Source organism: Osmia lignaria, chromosome 8, assembly GCF_051020975.1.
Source record: "Osmia lignaria lignaria isolate PbOS001 chromosome 8, iyOsmLign1, whole genome shotgun sequence".
Lineage (NCBI taxonomy): Eukaryota > Metazoa > Arthropoda > Insecta > Hymenoptera > Megachilidae > Osmia > Osmia lignaria.
The window spans coordinates 667148-688449 of record NC_135039.1 but is presented as its reverse complement, the minus strand read 5'-3'; positions in this window follow the sequence as shown (position 1 = coordinate 688449).

Sequence of the window (21302 nt, the reverse complement as noted above, 5' to 3'; positions counted from 1 at the left end):
AGTAGGAAACTTAATTCTCTACAAAAAAGGTCTCTTAACATTTTGCCATAGCTCGCTACGTTTCCGAGATATTTGCAGATTTATCTCAAGGGAAGGGGCCTGACGGACATATTTCGAGATATTTCTTCTTCTTGTTGTTCTTCTTCTGCACAGCTAAGCTGGAAGTGGCATTTGCGGCTCGCACTAGTGCAGAGTTATCTCAAAGAAAGGGGCCACGGTGTTTCTGTATCTCTATTATGTTGGTGCGGCTTCGGAACTTTTAAATATCTCGATATATCTCGAAAACTACGCTTCTGATCAAAAAATATCATAGAACATAAAAAGTAGGAAACTTAATTCTCTACAAAAAAGTCTCTTAACATTTTGCCATAGCTCGCTTCGTTTCCGAGATATTTGCAGATTTATCTCAAGGGAAGGGGCCTGACGGACATATTTCGAGATATTTCTTTTTCTTGTTGTTCTTCTTCTGCACAGCTAAGCTGGAAGTGGCATTTGCGGCTCGCACTAGTGCAGAGTTATCTCAAAGAAAGGGGCCACGGTGTTTCTGTATCTCTATTATGTTGGTGCGGCTTCGGAACTTTTAAATATCTTGATATATCTCGAGAACTACGCATCTGATCAAAAAATATCATAGAACATAAATTGTAGGAAACATAATTCTCTACAAAAAACGTCTCTAAACATTTTGCCATAGCTCGCTTCGTTTCCGAGATATTTGCAGATTCAGCTCAAAGGAACGGGCCTGACGGACATATTTCGAGATATTTCTTCTTCTTGTTGTTCTTCTTCTGCACAGCTAAGCTGGAAGTGGCATTTGCAGCTCGCAATAGTGCAGAGTAATCTCAAAGAAAGGGCCCACGGTGTTTCTGTATCTCTATTATGTTGGTGCGGCTTCGGAACTTTTAAATATCTTGATATATCTCGAGAACTACGCATCTGATCAAAAAATATCATAGAACATAAAAAGTAGGAAGCTTAATTCTCTACAAAAAAGGTCTCTTAACATTTTGCCATAGCTCGCTTCGTTTCCGAGATATTTGCAGATTTATCTCAAGGGAAGGGGCCTGACGGACATATTTCGAGATATTTCTTCTTCTTGTTGTTCTTCTTCTGCACAGCTCAGCTGGAAGTGGCATTTGCGGCTCGCACTAGTGCAGAGTTATCTCGAAGAAAGGGGCCACGGTGTTTCTGTATCACTATTATGTTGGTGCGGCTTCGGAACTTTTAAATATCTTGATATATCTCGAGAACTACGCATCTGATCAAAAAATATCATAGAACATAAAAAGTAGGAAACTTAATTCTCTACAAAAAAGGTCTCTTAACATTTTGCCATAGCTCGCTTCGTTTCCGAGATATTTGCAGATTTATCTCAAGGGAAGGGGCCTGACGGACATATTTCGAGATATTTCTTCTTCTTGTTGTTCTTCTTCTGCACAGCTCAGCTGGAAGTGGCATTTGCGGCTCGCACTAGTGCAGAGTTATCTCGAAGAAAGGGGCCACGGTGTTTCTGTATCACTATTATGTTGGTGCGGCTTCGGAACTTTTAAATATCTTGATATATCTCGAGAACTACGCATCTGATCAAAAAATATCATAGAACATAAAAAGTAGGAAACTTAATTCTCTACAAAAAAGGTCTCTTAACATTTTGCCATAGCTCGCTTCGTTTCCGAGATATTTGCAGATTTATCTCAAGGGAAGCGGCCTGACGGACATATTTCGAGATATTTCTTCTTCTTGTTGTTCTTCTTCTGCACAGCTAAGCTGGAAGTGGCATTTGCGGCTCGCACTAGTGCAGAGTTATCTCGAAGAAAGGGGCCACGGTGTTTCTGTATCTCTATTATGTTGGTGCGGCTTCGGAACTTTTAAATATCTTGATATATCTCGAGAACTACGCATCTGATCAAAAAATATCATAGACCATAAAAAGTAGGAAACTTAATTCTCTACAAAAAAGTTCTCTTAAGATTTTGCCATAGCTCGCTTCGTTTCCGAGATATTTGCAGATTTATCTCAAGGGAAGGGGCCTGACGGACATATTTCGAGATATTTCTTCTTCTTGTTGTTTTTCCTCTGCACAGCTAAGCTGGAAGTGGCATTTGCAGCTGGCAATAGTGCAGAGTTATCTCAAAGAAGGGGGCCACGGTGTTTCTGTATCTCTATTATGTTGGTGCGGCTTCGGAACTTTTAAATATCTTGATATATCCCGAGAACTACGCATCTGATCAAAAAATATCATAGAACATAAAAAGTAGGAAACTTAATTCTCTACAAAAAAGATCTCTTAAAATTTTGCCATAGCTCGCTTCGTTTCCGAGATATTTGCAGATTTATCTCAAGGGAAGGGGCCTGACGGACATATTTCGAGATATTTCTTCTTCCTGTTGTTCTTCTTCTGCACAGCTAAGCTGGAAGTGGCATTTGCGGCTCGCACTAGTGCAGAGTTATCTCAAAGAAAGGGGCCACGGTGTTTCTGTATCTCTATTATGTTGGTGCGGCTTCGGAACTTTTAAATATCTTGATATATCTCGAGAACTACGCATCTGATCAAAAAATATCATATAACATAAATAGTAGGAAACTTAATTCTCTACAAAAAAGGTCCGTCAACATTTTGCCATAGCTCGCTTCGTTTCCGAGATATTTGCAGATTTATCTCAAGGGAAGAGGCCTGACGGACATATTTCGAGATATTTCTTCTTCTTGTTGTTCTTCCTCTGCACAGCTAAGCTGGAAGTGGCATTTGCAGCTCGCAATAGTGCAGAGTAATCTCAAAGAAAGGGGCCACGGTGTTTCTGTATCTCTATTATGTTGGTGCGGCTTCGGAACTTTTAAATATCTTGATATATCTCGAGAACTACGCATCTGATCAAAAAATATCATAGAACATAAAAAGTAGGAAACTTAATTCTCTACAAAAAAGGTCCCTTAACATTTTGCCATAGCTCGCTTCGTTTCCGAGATATTTGCAGATTTATCTCAAGGGAAGGGGCCTGACGGACATATTTCGAGATATTTCTTCTTCTTGTTGTTCTTCTTCTGCACAGCTAAGCTGGAAGTGGCATTTGCGGCTCGCACTAGTGCAGAGTTATCTCGAAGAAAGGGGCCACGGTGTTTCTGTACCTCTATTATGTTGGTGCGGCTTCGGAACTTTTAAATATCTTGATATATCTCGAGAACTACGCATCTGATCAAAAAATATCATAGAACATAAAAAGTAGGAAACTTAATTCTCTACAAAAAAGGTCTCTTAACATTTTGCCATAGCTCGCTTCGTTTCCGAGATATTTGCAGATTTATCTCAAGGGAAGGGGCCTGACGGACATATTTCGAGATATTTCTTCTTCTTGTTGTTCTTCTTCTGCACAGCTAAGCTGGAAGTGGCATTTGCGGCTCGCACTAGTGCAGAGTTATCTCGAAGAAAGGGGCCACGGTGTTTCTGTATCTCTATTATGTTGGTGCGGCTTCGGAACTTTTAAATATCTTGATATATCTCGAGAACTACGCATCTGATCAAAAAATATCATAGAACATAAAAAGTAGGAAACTTAATTCTCTACAAAAAAGGTCTCTTAACATTTTGCTATAGCTCGCTTCGTTTCCGAGATATTTGCAGATTTATCTCAAGGGAAGGGGCCTGACGGACATATTTCGAGATATTTCTTCTTCTTGTTGTCCTTCTTCTGCACAGCTAAGTTGGAAGTGGCATTTGCGGCTCGCACTAGTGCAGAGTTATCTCAAAGAAAGGGGCCACGGTGTTTCTGTATCTCTATTATGTTGGTGCGGCTTCGGAACTTTTAAATATCTTGATATATCTCGAGAACTACGCATCTGATCAAAAAATATCATAGAACATAAAAAGTAGGAAACTTAATTCTCTACAAAAAAGTTCTCTTAAGATTTTGCCATAGCTCGCTTCGTTTCCGAGATATTTGCAGATTTATCTCAAGGGAAGGGGCCTGACGGACATATTTCGAGATATTTCTTCTTCTTGTTGTTCTTCCTCTGCACAGCTAAGCTGGAAGTGGCATTTGCAGCTCGCAATAGTGCAGAGTAATCTCAAAGAAAGGGGCCACGGTGTTTCTGTATCTCTATTATGTTGGTGCGGCTTCGGAACTTTTAAATATCTTGATATATCTCGAGAACTACGCATCTGATCAAAAAATATCATAGAACATAAAAAGTAGGAAACTTAATTCTCTACAAAAATGGTCCCTCAACATTTTGCCATAGCTCGCTTCGTTTCCGAGATATTTGCAGATTTATCTCAAGGGAAGGGGCCTGACGGACATATTTCGAGATATTTCTTCTTCTTGTTGTTCTTCTTCTGCACAGCTAAGCTGGAAGTGGCATTTGCGGCTCGCACTAGTGCAGAGTTATCTCGAAGAAAGGGGCCACGGTGTTTCTGTATCTCTATTATGTTGGTGCGGCTTCGGAACTTTTAAATATCTTGATATATCTCGAGAACTACGCGTCTGATCAAAAAATATCATAGAACATAAAAAGTAGGAAACTTAATTCTCTACAAAAAAGGTCTCTTAACATTTTGCCATAGCTCGCTTCGTTTCCGAGATATTTGCAGATTTATCTCAAGGGAAGGGGCCTGACGGACATATTTCGAGATATTTCTTCTTCCTGTTGTTCTTCTTCTGCACAGCTAAGCTGGAAGTGGCATTTGCGGCTCGCACTAGTGCAGAGTTATCTCAAAGAAAGGGGCCACGGTGTTTCTGTATCTCTATTATGTTGGTGCGGCTTCGGAACTTTTAAATATCTTGACATATCTCGAGAACTACGCATCTGATCAAAAAATATCATATAACATAAATAGTAGGAAACTTAATTCTCTACAAAAAAGGTCCCTCAACATTTTGCCATAGCTCGCTTCGTTTCCGAGATATTTGCAGATTTATCTCAAGGGAAGAGGCCTGACGGACATATTTCGAGATATTTCTTCTTCTTGTTGTTCTTCCTCTGCACAGCTAAGCTGGAAGTGGCATTTGCAGCTCGCAATAGTGCAGAGTAATCTCAAACAAAGGGGCCACGGTGTTTCTGTATCTCTATTATGTTGGTGCGGCTTCGGAACTTTTAAATATCTTGATATATCTCGAGAACTACGCATCTGATCAAAAAATATCATAGAACATAAAAAGTAGGAAACTTAATTCTCTACAAAAAAGGTCCCTTAACATTTTGCCATAGCTCGCTTCGTTTCCGAGATATTTGCAGATTTATCTCAAGGGAAGGGGCCTGACGGACATATTTCGAGATATTTCTTCTTCTTGTTGTTCTTCTTCTGCACAGCTAAGCTGGAAGTGGCATTTGCGGCTCGCACTAGTGCAGAGTTATCTCGAAGAAAGGGGCCACGGTGTTTCTGTATCTCTATTATGTTGGTGCGGCTTCGGAACTTTTAAATATCTTGATATATCTCGAGAACTACGCATCTGATCAAAAAATATCATAGAACATAAAAAGTAGGAAACTTAATTCTCTACAAAAAAGTTCTCTTAAGATTTTGCCATAGCTCGCTTCGTTTCCGAGATATTTGCAGATTTATCTCAAGGGAAGGGGCCTGACGGACATATTTCGCGATATTTCTTCTTCTTGTTCTTCTTCTTCTGCACAGCTAAGTTGGAAGTGGCATTTGCGGCTCGCACTAGTGCAGAGTTATCTCGAAGAAAGGGGCCACGGTGTTTCTGTATCTCTATTATGTTGGTGCGGCTTCGGAACTTTTAAATATCTTGATATATCTCGAGAACTACGCATCTGATCAAAAAATATCATAGAACATAAAAAGTAGGAAACTTAATTCTCTACAAAAAAGGTCTCTTAACATTTTGCCATAGCTCGCTTCGTTTCCGAGATATTTGCAGATTTATCTCAAGGGAAGAGGCCTGACGGACATATTTCGAGATATTTCTTCTTCTTGTTGTTCTTCCTCTGCACAGCTAAGCTGGAAGTGGCATTTGCAGCTCGCAATAGTGCAGAGTAATCTCAAAGAAAGGGGCCACGGTGTTTCTGTATCTCTATTATGTTGGTGCGGCTTCGGAACTTTTAAATATCTTGATATATCTCGAGAACTACGCATCTGATCAAAAAATATCATAGAACATAAAAAGTAGCAAACTTAATTCTCTACAAAAAAGGTCCCTTAACATTTTGCCATAGCTCGCTTCGTTTCCGAGATATTTGCAGATTTATCTCAAGGGAAGGGGCCTGACGGACATATTTCGAGATATTTCTTCTTCTTGTTGTTCTTCTTCTGCACAGCTAAGCTGGAAGTGGCATTTGCGGCTCGCACTAGTGCAGAGTTATCTCGAAGAAAGGGGCCACGGTGTTTCTGTATCTCTATTATGTTGGTGCGGCTTCGGAACTTTTAAATATCTTGATATATCTCGAGAACTACGCATCTGATCAAAAAATATCATAGAACATAAAAAGTAGGAAACTTAATTCTCTACAAAAAAGTTCTCTTAAGATTTTGCCATAGCTCGCTTCGTTTCCGAGATATTTGCAGATTTATCTCAAGGGAAGGGGCTTGACGGACATATTTCGCGATATTTCTTCTTCTTGTTCTTCTTCTTCTGCACAGCTAAGTTGGAAGTGGCATTTGCGGCTCGCACTAGTGCAGAGTTATCTCGAAGAAAGGGGCCACGGTGTTTCTGTATCTCTATTATGTTGGTGCGGCTTCGGAACTTTTAAATATCTTGATATATCTCGAGAACTACGCATCTGATCAAAAAATATCATAGAACATAAAAAGTAGGAAACTTAATTCTCTACAAAAAAGGTCTCTTAACATTTTGCCATAGCTCGCTTCGTTTCCGAGATATTTGCAGATTTATCTCAAGGGAAGAGGCCTGACGGACATATTTCGAGATATTTCTTCTTCTTGTTGTTCTTCCTCTGCACAGCTAAGCTGGAAGTGGCATTTGCAGCTCGCAATAGTGCAGAGTAATCTCAAAGAAAGGGGCCACGGTGTTTCTGTATCTCTATTATGTTGGTGCGGCTTCGGAACTTTTAAATATCTTGATATATCTCGAGAACTACGCATCTGATCAAAAAATATCATAGAACATAAAAAGTAGCAAACTTAATTCTCTACAAAAAAGGTCCCTTAACATTTTGCCATAGCTCGCTTCGTTTCCGAGATATTTGCAGATTTATCTCAAGGGAAGGGGCCTGACGGACATATTTCGAGATATTTCTTCTTCTTGTTGTTCTTCTTCTGCACAGCTAAGCTGGAAGTGGCATTTGCGGCTCGCACTAGTGCAGAGTTATCTCGAAGAAAGGGGCCACGGTGTTTCTGTATCTCTATTATGTTGGTGCGGCTTCGGAACTTTTAAATATCTTGATATATCTCGAGAACTACGCATCTGATCAAAAAATATCATAGAACATAAAAAGTAGGAAACTTAATTCTCTACAAAAAAGTTCTCTTAAGATTTTGCCATAGCTCGCTTCGTTTCCGAGATATTTGCAGATTTATCTCTAGGGAAGGGGCCTGACGGACATATTTCGAGATATTTCTTCTTCTTGTTGTTCTTCTTCTGCACAGCTAAGCTGGAAGTGGCATTTGCGGCTCGCACTAGTGCAGAGTTATCTCAAAGAAAGGGGCCACGGTGTTTCTGTATCTCTATTATGTTGGTGCGGCTTCGGAACTTTTAAATATCTTGATATATCTCAAGAACTACGCATCTGATCAAAAAATATCATAGAACATAAATAGTAGGAAACTTAATTCTCTACAAAAAAGGTCCCTCAACATTTTGCCATAGCTCGCTTCGTTTCCGAGATATTTGCAGATTTATCTCAAGGGAAGGGGCCTGACGGACATATTTCGAGATATTTCTTCTTCTTGTTGTTCTTCTTCTGCACAGCTAAGCTGGAAGTGGCATTTGCAGCTCGCAATAGTGCAGAGTAATCTCAAAGAAAGGGGCCACGGTGTTTCTGTATCTCTATTATGTTGGTGCGGCTTCGGAACTTTTAAATATCTTGATATATCTCGAGAACTACGCATCTGATCAAAAAATATCATATAACATAAATAGTAGGAAACTTAATTCTCTACAAAAAAGGTCCCTCAACATTTTGCCATAGCTCGCTTCGTTTCCGAGATATTTGCACATTTATCTCAAGGGAAGCGGCCTAACGGACATATTTCGAGATATTTCTTCTTCTTGTTGTTCTTCTTCTGCACAGCTAAGCTGGAAGTGGCATTTGCGGCTCGCACTAGTGCAGAGTTATCTCGAAGAAAGGGGCCACGGTGTTTCTGTATCTCTATTATGTTGGTGCGGCTTCGAAACTTTTAAATATCTTGATATATCTCGAGAACTACGCATCTGATCAAAAAATATCATAGAACATAAAAAGTAGGAAACTTAATTCTCTACAAAAAAGGTCTCTTAACATTTTGCTATAGCTCGCTTCGTTTCCGAGATATTTGCAGATTTATCTCAAGGGAAGGGGCCTGACGGACATATTTCGAGATATTTCTTCTTCTTGTTGTCCTTCTTCTGCACAGCTAAGTTGGAAGTGGCATTTGCGGCTCGCACTAGTGCAGAGTTATCTCAAAGAAAGGGGCCACGGTGTTTCTGTATCTCTATTATGTTGGTGCGGCTTCGGAACTTTTAAATATCTTGATATATCTCGAGAACTACGCATCTGATCAAAAAATATCATAGAACATAAAAAGTAGGAAACTTAATTCTCTACAAAAAAGTTCTCTTAAGATTTTGCCATAGCTCGCTTCGTTTCCGAGATATTTGCAGATTTATCTCAAGGGAAGGGGCCTGACGGACATATTTCGAGATATTTCTTCTTCTTGTTGTTCTTCCTCTGCACAGCTAAGCTGGAAGTGGCATTTGCAGCTCGCAATAGTGCAGAGTAATCTCAAAGAAAGGGGCCACGGTGTTTCTGTATCTCTATTATGTTGGTGCGGCTTCGGAACTTTTAAATATCTTGATATATCTCGAGAACTACGCATCTGATCAAAAAATATCATAGAACATAAAAAGTAGGAAACTTAATTCTCTACAAAAATGGTCCCTCAACATTTTGCCATAGCTCGCTTCGTTTCCGAGATATTTGCAGATTTATCTCAAGGGAAGGGGCCTGACGGACATATTTCGAGATATTTCTTCTTCTTGTTGTTCTTCTTCTGCACAGCTAAGCTGGAAGTGGCATTTGCGGCTCGCACTAGTGCAGAGTTATCTCGAAGAAAGGGGCCACGGTGTTTCTGTATCTCTATTATGTTGGTGCGGCTTCGGAACTTTTAAATATCTTGATATATCTCGAGAACTACGCGTCTGATCAAAAAATATCATAGAACATAAAAAGTAGGAAACTTAATTCTCTACAAAAAAGGTCTCTTAACATTTTGCCATAGCTCGCTTCGTTTCCGAGATATTTGCAGATTTATCTCAAGGGAAGGGGCCTGACGGACATATTTCGAGATATTTCTTCTTCCTGTTGTTCTTCTTCTGCACAGCTAAGCTGGAAGTGGCATTTGCGGCTCGCACTAGTGCAGAGTTATCTCAAAGAAAGGGGCCACGGTGTTTCTGTATCTCTATTATGTTGGTGCGGCTTCGGAACTTTTAAATATCTTGACATATCTCGAGAACTACGCATCTGATCAAAAAATATCATATAACATAAATAGTAGGAAACTTAATTCTCTACAAAAAAGGTCCCTCAACATTTTGCCATAGCTCGCTTCGTTTCCGAGATATTTGCAGATTTATCTCAAGGGAAGAGGCCTGACGGACATATTTCGAGATATTTCTTCTTCTTGTTGTTCTTCCTCTGCACAGCTAAGCTGGAAGTGGCATTTGCAGCTCGCAATAGTGCAGAGTAATCTCAAAGAAAGGGGCCACGGTGTTTCTGTATCTCTATTATGTTGGTGCGGCTTCGGAACTTTTAAATATCTTGATATATCTCGAGAACTACGCATCTGATCAAAAAATATCATAGAACATAAAAAGTAGCAAACTTAATTCTCTACAAAAAAGGTCCCTTAACATTTTGCCATAGCTCGCTTCGTTTCCGAGATATTTGCAGATTTATCTCAAGGGAAGGGGCCTGACGGACATATTTCGAGATATTTCTTCTTCTTGTTGTTCTTCTTCTGCACAGCTAAGCTGGAAGTGGCATTTGCGGCTCGCACTAGTGCAGAGTTATCTCGAAGAAAGGGGCCACGGTGTTTCTGTATCTCTATTATGTTGGTGCGGCTTCGGAACTTTTAAATATCTTGATATATCTCGAGAACTACGCATCTGATCAAAAAATATCATAGAACATAAAAAGTAGGAAACTTAATTCTCTACAAAAAAGTTCTCTTAAGATTTTGCCATAGCTCGCTTCGTTTCCGAGATATTTGCAGATTTATCTCAAGGGAAGGGGCTTGACGGACATATTTCGCGATATTTCTTCTTCTTGTTCTTCTTCTTCTGCACAGCTAAGTTGGAAGTGGCATTTGCGGCTCGCACTAGTGCAGAGTTATCTCGAAGAAAGGGGCCACGGTGTTTCTGTATCTCTATTATGTTGGTGCGGCTTCGGAACTTTTAAATATCTTGATATATCTCGAGAACTACGCATCTGATCAAAAAATATCATAGAACATAAAAAGTAGGAAACTTAATTCTCTACAAAAAAGGTCTCTTAACATTTTGCCATAGCTCGCTTCGTTTCCGAGATATTTGCAGATTTATCTCAAGGGAAGAGGCCTGACGGACATATTTCGAGATATTTCTTCTTCTTGTTGTTCTTCCTCTGCACAGCTAAGCTGGAAGTGGCATTTGCAGCTCGCAATAGTGCAGAGTAATCTCAAAGAAAGGGGCCACGGTGTTTCTGTATCTCTATTATGTTGGTGCGGCTTCGGAACTTTTAAATATCTTGATATATCTCGAGAACTACGCATCTGATCAAAAAATATCATAGAACATAAAAAGTAGCAAACTTAATTCTCTACAAAAAAGGTCCCTTAACATTTTGCCATAGCTCGCTTCGTTTCCGAGATATTTGCAGATTTATCTCAAGGGAAGGGGCCTGACGGACATATTTCGAGATATTTCTTCTTCTTGTTGTTCTTCTTCTGCACAGCTAAGCTGGAAGTGGCATTTGCGGCTCGCACTAGTGCAGAGTTATCTCGAAGAAAGGGGCCACGGTGTTTCTGTATCTCTATTATGTTGGTGCGGCTTCGGAACTTTTAAATATCTTGATATATCTCGAGAACTACGCATCTGATCAAAAAATATCATAGAACATAAAAAGTAGGAAACTTAATTCTCTACAAAAAAGTTCTCTTAAGATTTTGCCATAGCTCGCTTCGTTTCCGAGATATTTGCAGATTTATCTCTAGGGAAGGGGCCTGACGGACATATTTCGAGATATTTCTTCTTCTTGTTGTTCTTCTTCTGCACAGCTAAGCTGGAAGTGGCATTTGCGGCTCGCACTAGTGCAGAGTTATCTCAAAGAAAGGGGCCACGGTGTTTCTGTATCTCTATTATGTTGGTGCGGCTTCGGAACTTTTAAATATCTTGATATATCTCAAGAACTACGCATCTGATCAAAAAATATCATAGAACATAAATAGTAGGAAACTTAATTCTCTACAAAAAAGGTCCCTCAACATTTTGCCATAGCTCGCTTCGTTTCCGAGATATTTGCAGATTTATCTCAAGGGAAGGGGCCTGACGGACATATTTCGAGATATTTCTTCTTCTTGTTGTTCTTCTTCTGCACAGCTAAGCTGGAAGTGGCATTTGCAGCTCGCAATAGTGCAGAGTAATCTCAAAGAAAGGGGCCACGGTGTTTCTGTATCTCTATTATGTTGGTGCGGCTTCGGAACTTTTAAATATCTTGATATATCTCGAGAACTACGCATCTGATCAAAAAATATCATATAACATAAATAGTAGGAAACTTAATTCTCTACAAAAAAGGTCCCTCAACATTTTGCCATAGCTCGCTTCGTTTCCGAGATATTTGCACATTTATCTCAAGGGAAGCGGCCTAACGGACATATTTCGAGATATTTCTTCTTCTTGTTGTTCTTCTTCTGCACAGCTAAGCTGGAAGTGGCATTTGCGGCTCGCACTAGTGCAGAGTTATCTCGAAGAAAGGGGCCACGGTGTTTCTGTATCTCTATTATGTTGGTGCGGCTTCGAAACTTTTAAATATCTTGATATATCTCGAGAACTACGCATCTGATCAAAAAATATCATAGAACATAAAAAGTAGGAAACTTAATTCTCTACAAAAAAGTTCTCTTAAGATTTTGCCATAGCTCGCTTCGTTTCCGAGATATTTGCAGATTTATCTCAAGGGAAGGGGCCTGACGGACATATTTCGCGATATTTCTTCTTCTTGTTCTTCTTCTTCTGCACAGCTAAGTTGGAAGTGGCATTTGCGGCTCGCACTAGTGCAGAGTTATCTCGAAGAAAGGGGCCACGGTGTTTCTGTATCTCTATTATGTTGGTGCGGCTTCGGAACTTTTAAATATCTTGATATATCTCGAGAACTACGCATCTGATCAAAAAATATCATAGAACATAAAAAGTAGGAAACTTAATTCTCTACAAAAAAGGTCTCTTAACATTTTGCCATAGCTCGCTTCGTTTCCGAGATATTTGCAGATTTATCTCAAGGGAAGAGGCCTGACGGACATATTTCGAGATATTTCTTCTTCTTGTTGTTCTTCCTCTGCACAGCTAAGCTGGAAGTGGCATTTGCAGCTCGCAATAGTGCAGAGTAATCTCAAAGAAAGGGGCCACGGTGTTTCTGTATCTCTATTATGTTGGTGCGGCTTCGGAACTTTTAAATATCTTGATATATCTCGAGAACTACGCATCTGATCAAAAAATATCATAGAACATAAAAAGTAGGAAACTTAATTCTCTACAAAAAAGGTCCCTTAACATTTTGCCATAGCTCGCTTCGTTTCCGAGATATTTGCAGATTTATCTCAAGGGAAGGGGCCTGACGGACATATTTCGAGATATTTCTTCTTCTTGTTGTTCTTCTTCTGCACAGCTAAGTTGGAAGCGGCATTTGCGGCTCGCACTAGTGCAGAGTTATCTCAAAGAAGGGGGCCACGGTGTTTCTGTATCTCTATTATGTTGGTGCGGCTTCGGAACTTTTAAATATCTTGATATATCTCGAGAACTACGCATCTGATCAAAAAATATCATAGAACATAAAAAGTAGGAAACTTAATTCTCTACAAAAAAGGTCTCTTATCATTTTGCCATAGCTCGCTTCGTTTCCGAGATATTTGCAGATTTATCTCAAGGGAAGGGGCCTGACGGACATATTTCGAGATATTTCTTCTTCTTGTTGTTCTTCCTCTGCACAGCTAAGCTGGAAGTGGCATTTGCAGCTCGCAATAGTGCAGAGTAATCTCAAAGAAAGGGGCCACGGTGTTTCTGTATCTCTATTATGTTGGTGCGGCTTCGGAACTTTTAAATATCTTGATATATCTCGAGAACTACGCATCTGATCAAAAAATATCATAGAACATAAAAAGTAGGAAACTTAATTCTCTACAAAAAAGGTATCTTAACATTTTGCCATAGCTCGCTTCGTTTCCGAGATATTTGCAGATTTATCTCAAGGGAAGGGGCCTGACGGACATATTTCGAGATATTTCTTCTTCTTGTTGTTCTTCTTCTGCACAGCTAAGTTGGAAGTGGCATTTGCGGCTCGCACTAGTGCAGAGTTATCTCAAAGAAAGGGGCCACGGTGTTTCTGTATCTCTATTATGTTGCTGCGGCTTCGGAACTTTTAAATATCTTGATATATCTCAAGAACTACGCATCTGATCAAAAAATATCATAGAACATAAATAGTAGGAAACTTAATTCTCTACAAAAAAGGTCCCTCAACATTTTGCCATAGCTCGCTTCGTTTCCGAGATATTTGCAGATATATCTCAAGGGAAGGGGCCTGACGGACATATTTCGAGATATTTCTTCTTCTTGTTGTTCTTCTTCTGCACAGCTAAGCTGGAAGTGGCATTTGCGGCTCGCACTAGTGCAGAGTTATCTCAAAGAAATGGGCCACGGTGTTTGTGTATCTCTATTATGTTGGTGCGGCTTCGGAACTTTTAAATATCTCGATATATCTCGAAAACTACGCTTCTGATCAAAAAATATCATAGAACATAAATTGTAGGAAACATAATTCTGTACAAAAAACGTCTCTTAACATTTTGCCATAGCTCGCTTCGTTTCCGAGATATGTGCAGATTCAGCTCAAAGGAACGGGCTTGACGGACATATTTCGAGATACTTCTTCTTCTTGTTGTTCTTCCTCTGCACAGCTAAGCTGGAAGTGGCATTTGCAGCTCGCAATAGTGCAGAGTTATCTCAAAGAAAGAGGCCACGGTGTTTCTGTATCTCTATTATGTTGGTGCGGCTTCGGAACTTTTAAATATCTTGATATATCTCGAGAACTACGCATCTGATCAAAAAATATCATAGAACATAAAAAGTAGGAAACTTAATTCTCTACAAAAAAGGTCTCTTAACATTTTGCCATAGCTCGCTTCGTTTCCGAGATATTTGCAGATTTATCTCAAGGGAAGGGGCCTGACGGACATATTTCGAGATATTTCTTCTTCTTGTTGTTCTTCCTCTGCACAGCTAAGCTGGAAGTGGCATTTGCAGCTGGCAATAGTGCAGAGTTATCTCAAAGAAGGGGGCCACGGTGTTTCTGTATCTCTATTATGTTGGTGCGGCTTCGGAACTTTTAGATATCTTGATATATCTCGAGAACTACGCATCTGATCAAAAAATATCATAGAACATAAAAAGTAGGAAACTTAATTCTCTACAAAAAAGGTCTCTTAACATTTTGCCATAGCTCGCTTCGTTTCCGAGATATTTGCAGATTTATCTCAAGGGAAGGGGCCTGACGGACATATTTCGAGATATTTCTTCTTCTTGTTGTTCTTCTTCTGCACAGCTAAGCTGGAAGTGGCATTTGCGGCTCGCACTAGTGCAGAGTTATCTCGAAGAAAGGGGCCACGGTGTTTCTGTATCTCTATTATGTTGGTGCGGCTTCGGAACTTTTAAATATCTTGATATATCTCGAGAACTACGCATCTGATCAAAAAATATCATAGAACATAAAAAGTAGGAAACTTAATTCTCTACAAAAAAGGTCTCTTATCATTTTGCCATAGCTCGCTTCGTTTTCGAGATATTTGCAGATTTATCTCAAGGGAAGGGGCCTGACGGACATATTTCGAGATATTTCTTCTTCTTGTTGTTCTTCCTCTGCACAGCTAAGCTGGAAGTGGCATTTGCAGCTCGCAATAGTGCAGAGTAATCTCAAAGAAAGGGGCCACGGTGTTTCTGTATCTCTATTATGTTGGTGCGGCTTCGGAACTTTTAAATATCTTGATATATCTCGAGAACTACGCATCTGATCAAAAAATATCATAGAACATAAAAAGTAGGAAACTTAATTCTCTACAAAAAAGGTCTCTTAACATTTTGCCATAGCTCGCTTCGTTTCCGAGATATTTGCAGATTTATCTCAAGGGAAGGGGCCTGACGGACATATTTCGAGATATTTCTTCTTCTTGTTGTCCTTCTTCTGCACAGCTAAGCTGGAAGTGGCATTTGCAGCTCGCAATAGTGCAGAGTTATCTCAAAGAAAGGGGCCACGGTGTTTCTGTATCTCTATTATGTTGGTGCGGCTTCGGAACTTTTAAATATCTTGATATATCTCGAGAACTACGCATCTGATCAAAAAATATCATAGAACATAAAAAGTAGGAAACTTAATTCTCTACAAAAAAGGTCTGTTAACATTTTGCCATAGCTCGCTTCGTTTCCGAGATATTTGCAGATTTATCTCAAGGGAAGGGGCCTGACGGACATATTTCGAGATATTTCTTCTTCTTGTTGTTCTTCCTCTGCACAGCTAAGCTGGAAGTGGCATTTGCAGCTCGCAATAGTGCAGAGTAATCTCAAAGAAAGGGGCCACGGTGTTTCTGTATCTCTATTATGTTGGTGCGGCTTCGGAACTTTTAAATATCTTGATATATCTCGAGAACTACGCATCTGATCAAAAAATATCATAGAACATAAAAAGTAGGAAACTTAATTCTCTACAAAAAAGGTCTCTTAACATTTTGCCATAGCTCGCTTCGTTTCCGAGATATTTGCAGATTTATCTCAAGGGAAGGGGCCTGACGGACATATTTCGAGATATTTCTTCTTCTTGTTGTTCTTCTTCTGCACAGCTAAGTTGGAAGTGGCATTTGCGGCTCGCACTAGTGCAGAGTTATCTCAAAGAAAGGGGCCACGGTGTTTCTGTATCTCTATTATGTTCGTGCGGCTTCGGAACTTTTAAATATCTTGATATATCTCGAGAACTACGCATCTGATCAAAAAATATCATAGAACATAAAAAGTAGGAAACTTAATTCTCTACAAAAAAGGTCTCTTAACATTTTGCCATAGCTCGCTTCGTTTCCGAGATATTTGCAGATTTATCTCAAGGGAAGGGGCCTGACGGACATATTTCGAGATATTTCTTCTTCTTGTTGTTCTTCTTCTGCACAGCTAAGTTGGAAGTGGCATTTGCGGCTCGCACTAGTGCAGAGTTATCTCAAAGAAAGGGGCCACGGTGTTTCTGTATCTCTATTATGTTGGTGCGGCTTCGGAACTTTTAAATATCTTGATATATCTCGAGAACTACGCATCTGATCAAAAAATATCATAGAACATAAATAGTAGGAAACTTAATTCTCTACAAAAAAGGTCCCTCAACATTTTGCCATAGCTCGCTTCGTTTCCGAGATATTTGCACATTTATCTCAAGGGAAGCGGCCTAACGGACATATTTCGAGATATTTCTTCTTCTTGTTGTTCTTCTTCTGCACAGCTAAGCTGGAAGTGGCATTTGCGGCTCGCACTAGTGCAGAGTTATCTCGAAGAAAGGGGCCACGGTGTTTCTGTATCTCTGTTATGTTCGTGCGGCTTCGGAACTTTTAAATATCTTGATATATCTCGAGAACTACGCATCTGATCAAAAAATATCATAGAACATAAAAAGTAGGAAACTTAATTCTCTACAAAAAAGTTCTCTTAAGATTTTGCCATAGCTCGCTTCGTTTCCGAGATATTTGCAGATTTATCTCAAGGGAAGGGGCCTGACGGACATATTTCGAGATATTTCTTCTTCTTGTTGTTCTTCCTCTGCACAGCTAAGCTGGAAGTGGCATTTGCAGCTGGCAATAGTGCAGAGTTATCTCAAAGAAGGGGGCCACGGTGTTTCTGTATCTCTATTATGTTGGTGCGGCTTCGGAACTTTTAAATATCTTGATATATCTCGAGAACTACGCATCTGATCAAAAAATATCATAGAACATAAAAAGTAGGAAACTTAATTCTCTACAAAAAAGGTCTCTTAACATTTTGCCATAGCTCGCTTCGTTTCCGAGATATTTGCAGATTTATCTCAAGGGACGGGGCCTGACGGACATATTTCGAGATATTTCTTCTTCTTGTTGTTCTTCTTCTGCACAGCGAAGCTGGAAGTGGCATTTGCGGCTCGCACTAGTGCAGAGTTATCTCGAAGAAAGGGGCCACGGTGTTTCTGTATCTCTATTATGTTGGTGCGGCTTCGGAACTTTTAAATATCTTGATATATCTCGAGAACTACGCATCTGATCAAAAAATATCATAGAACATAAAAAGTAGGAAACTTAATTCTCTACAAAAAAGGTCTCTTATCATTTTGCCATAGCTCGCTTCGTTTCCGAGATATTTGCAGATTTATCTCAAGGGAAGGGGCCTGACGGACATATTTCGAGATATTTCTTCTTCTTGTTGTTCTTCCTCTGCACAGCTAAGCTGGAAGTGGCATTTGCAGCTCGCAATAGTGCAGAGTAATCTCAAAGAAAGGGGCCACGGTGTTTCTGTATCTCTATTATGTTGGTGCGGCTTCGGAACTTTTAAATATCTTGATATATCTCGAGAACTACGCATCTGATCAAAAAATATCATAGAACATAAAAAGTAAGAAACTTAATTCTCTACAAAAAAGGTCTCTTAACATTTTGCCATAGCTCGCTTCGTTTCCGAGATATTTGCAGATTTATCTCAAGGGAAGGGGCCTGACGGACATATTTCGAGATATTTCTTCTTCTTGTTGTTCTTCCTCTGCACAGCTAAGCTGGAAGTGGCATTTGCAGCTGGCAATAGTGCAGAGTTATCTCAAAGAAGGGGGCCACGGTGTTTCTGTATCTCTATTATGTTGGTGCGGCTTCGGAACTTTTAAATATCTTGATATATCTCGAGAACTACGCATCTGATCAAAAAATATCATAGAACATAAAAAGTAGGAAACTTAATTCTCTACAAAAAAGGTCTCTTAACATTTTGCCATAGCTCGCTTCGTTTCCGAGATATTTGCAGATTTATCTCAAGGGAAGGGGCCTGACGGACATATTTCGAGATATTTCTTCTTCTTGTTGTTCTTCCTCTGCACAGCTAAGCTGGAAGTGGCAATTGCAGCTCGCAATAGTGCAGAGTAATCTCAAAGAAAGGGGCCACGGTGTTTCTGTATCTCTATTATGTTGGTGCGGCTTCGGAACTTTTAAATATCTTGATATATCTCGAGAACTACGCATCTGATCAAAAAATATCATAGAACATAAAAAGTAGGAAACTTAATTCTCAACAAAAAAGGTCTCTTAACATTTTGCCATAGCTCGCTTCGTTTCCGAGATATTTGCAGATTTATCTCAAGGGAAGGGGCCTGACGGACATATTTCGAGATATTTCTTCTTCTTGTTGTTCTTCCTCTGCACAGCTAAGCTGGAAGTGGCATTTGCGGCTCGCACTAGTGCAGAGTTATCTCAAAGAAAGGGGCCACGGTGTTTCTGTATCTCTATTATGTTGGTGCGGCTTCGGAACTTTTAAATATCTTGATATATCTCGAGAACTACGCATCTGATCAAAAAATATCATAGAACATAAATAGTAGGAAACTTAATTCTCTACAAAAAAGGTCCCTCAACATTTCGCCATAGCTCGCTTCGTTTCCGAGATATTTGCACATTTATCTCAAGGGAAGCGGCCTAACGGACATATTTCGAGATATTTCTTCTTCTTGTTGTTCTTCTTCTGCACAGCTAAGCTTGAAGTGGCATTTGCGGCTCGCACTAGTGCAGAGTTATCTCAAAGAAAGGGGCCACGGTGTTTCTGTATCTCTATTATGTTGGTGCGGCTTCGGAACTTTTAAATATCTCGATATATCTCGAAAACTACGCTTCTGATCAAAAAATATCATAGCACATAAATTGTAGGAAACATAATTCTCTACAAAAAACCTCTCTTAACATTTTGCCATAGCTCGCTTCGTTTCCGAGATATTTGCAGATTTATCTCAAGGGAAGGGGCCTGACGGACATATTTCGAGATATTTCTTCTTCTTGTTGTTCTTCTTCTGCACAGCTAAGCTGGAAGTGGCATTTGCGGCTCTCACTAGTGCAGAGTTATCTCAAAGAAAGGGGCCACGGTGTTTCTGTATCTCTATTATGTTGGTGCGGCTTCGGAACTTTTAAATATCTCGATATATCTCGAAAACTACGCTTCTGATCAAAAAATATCATAGAACATAAATTGTAGGAAACATAATTCTGTACAAAAAACGTCTCTTAACATTTTGCCATAGCTCGCTTCGTTTCCGAGATATGTGCAGATTCAGCTCAAAGGAACGGGCCTGACGGACATATTTCGAGATACTTCTTCTTCTTGTTGTTCTTCCTCTGCACAGCTAAGCTGGAAGTGGCATTTGCAGCTCGCAATAGTGCAGAGTTATCTCAAAGAAAGGGGCCACGGTGTTTCTGTATCTCTATTATGTTGGTGCGGCTTCGGAACTTTTAAATATCTTGATATATCTCGAGAACTACGCATCTGATCAAAAAATATCATAGAACATAAAAAGTAGGAAACTTAATTCTCTACAAAAAAGGTCTCTTAACATTTTGCCATAGCTCGCTTCGTTTCCGAGATATTTGCAGATTTATCTCAAGGGAAGGGGCCTGACGGACATATTTCGTGATATTTCTTCTTCTTGTTGTCCTTCTTCTGCACAGCTAAGCTGGAAGTGGCATTTGCAGCTCGCAATAGTGCAGAGTTATCTCAAAGAAGGGGGCCACGGTGTTTCTGTATCTCTATTATGTTGGTGCGGCTTCGGAACTTTTAAATATCTTGATATATCTCGAGAACTACGCATCTGATCAAAAAATATCATAGAACATAAAAAGTAGGAAACTTAATTCTCTACAAAAAAGGTCTCTTAACATTTTGCCATAGCTCGCTTCGTTTCCGAGATATTTGCAGATTTATCTCAAGGGAAGGGGCCTGACGGACATATTTCGAGATATTTCTTCTTCTTGTTGTTCTTCTTCTGCACAGCTAAGCTGGAAGTGGCATTTGCAGCTCGCACTAGTGCAGAGTTATCTCAAAGAAAGGGGCCACGGTGTTTCTGTATCTCTATTATGTTGGTGCGGCTTCGGAACTTTTAAATATCTTGATATATCTCGAGAACTACGCATCTGATCAAAAAATATCATAGAACATAAAAAGTAGGAAACTTAATTCTCTACAAAAAAGGTCTCTTAACATTTTGCCATAGCTCGCTTCGTTTCCGAGATATTTGCAGATTTATCTCAAGGGAAGGGGCCTGACGGACATATTTCGAGATATTTCTTCTTCTTGTTGTTCTTCCTCTGCACAGCTAAGCTGGAAGTGGCATTTGCAGCTGGCAATAGTGCAGAGTTATCTCAAAGAAGGGGGCCACGGTGTTTCTGTATCTCTATTATGTTGGTGCGGCTTCGGAACTTTTAAATATCTCGATATATCTCGAAAACTACGCTTCTGATCAAAAAATATCATAGCACATAAATTGTAGGAAACATAATTCTCTACAAAAAACCTCTCTTAACATTTTGCCATAGCTCGCTTCGTTTCCGAGATATTTGCAGATTTATCTCAAGGGAAGGGGCCTGACGGACATATTTCGAGATATTTCTTCTTCTTGTTGTTCTTCTTCTGCACAGCTAAGCTGGAAGTGGCATTTGCGGCTCGCACTAGTGCAGAGTTATCTCAAAGAAAGGGGCCACGGTGTTTCTGTATCTCTATTATGTTGGTGCGGCTTCGGAACTTTTAAATATCTCGATATGTCTCGAAAACTACGCTTCTGATCAAAAAATATCATAGAACATAAATTGTAGGAAACATAATTCTGTACAAAAAACGTCTCTTAACATTTTGCCATAG